This window comes from Colobus angolensis, unplaced genomic scaffold (genome assembly GCF_000951035.1).
Source record: "Colobus angolensis palliatus isolate OR3802 unplaced genomic scaffold, Cang.pa_1.0 Scaffold47, whole genome shotgun sequence".
NCBI classification, from domain to species: domain Eukaryota; kingdom Metazoa; phylum Chordata; class Mammalia; order Primates; family Cercopithecidae; genus Colobus; species Colobus angolensis.
In genome coordinates this window covers 488991-490359 of record NW_012118154.1, presented here as the reverse complement: position 1 = coordinate 490359, position 1369 = coordinate 488991, and positions in this window count along the sequence as shown.

The following is a 1369-nucleotide window of genomic DNA, read 5'->3' as shown; positions in this document are numbered from 1 at the left end:
TACTTGGGGTGCTGAGGTGGGAGGATTGCTTGAATTCAGGAAGTTTAGACTGCGGTGAGCCTGATCACACCACTGCTCTCCAGCCTGGGTGACAGAGTGAGACCCTGTATCAAAAACAAACAAACAAAACCCCCCACCCTGAAAGTTTATATAGTGAGTAGTAGTTTCCAGAACTCCAGCAGCAAGGCTTATACTTTCCAGGTAAGAGACTGGAAGACTCTTCTCTGGGGAATTTGATAAATGAGAAGAGACCTCAGGATATGAACATCAGGGGCTCTCCAACCAGTCAGTTGGCCAGATGACCTCATAGTGAAACTCACAGTTGGTAAGTCCCAACTGTATACATGGAAATTCTAGTCAACTTCTTAGCACCTCACTCTTTTTTTTTTTTATTTCTTGAGATAGGGCCTCTCTCTGTCACCCAGGCTGGAGTGCAGTGGCACAATCATAGTTCATTGTAGTCCTGAACTCCTGGGCTCAAGTGATCTTCCTGTCTCAGCCTCCTGAGTAGCTGGGACTACAGATGTGAGCCACCATGTCACGCTAAGCACCCGCTCTCAAATGTGAGCAGAAAGCAAAGATTTGTAGGTATTTAAAGAAACTTTCTAACACGAAAGAGAGAAACCAAAATAAAAAGGAGGAGGTGGGAACAACTATTCAAGTTCTTAGGTAAGAGATAGTATAAAACATGATTGAATCCAAAAAAGCAACCTTGGCTGGGCGTGGTGGCTTACACCTGTAATCCCAGCACTTTTGGAGGCCAAGGCGGGGGGGATCACTTGAGGTCAGGAGCTCGAGGCAGGGGTCAGCATAGAGCTTTTCATTCCTGAGTCAGGCTCTCCAGGTAATTGGCAGAGAGCAATGCCAACATTTTGTTGAAAGTAGATGTTGTTGCTATTGTTTGTGTGTCCAATAGAGTTGGTCCTGAGGGAATGTAAATGATGGTGCCACATTTCTTGATCCCTTCCTCCAAGAACATTATTTTCAGAAGACTGGAAGGTATCAGTAACACCGCAATTTGGAGCAAGACTCCGTCTCGAAAACAAAACAAAAACACCCTAGAAAAATCAAACCATGAGGGAAGTAATGAAAAAAATCTATCACACGAGCCAGGTGTAGTGGCTCACGCCTGTAATCCCAGCACTTTGGGAGGCCAGGGCTGGCGGATCACCTGAGGTCGGGAGTTCGAGACCGGCCTGGCCAACATAGTAAAACCCCATCTCTACTAAAAATACAAAAATTAGCCGGGCGTGGTGGCACACGTCTGTAGTCCCAGGTACTCAGGAAGCTGAGGCAGGAGAATCACTTGAACCTGGGAGGCGGAGGTTGCAGTGAGCCGAGATTGCGCCACTGCACTCCAGCCTGGGCA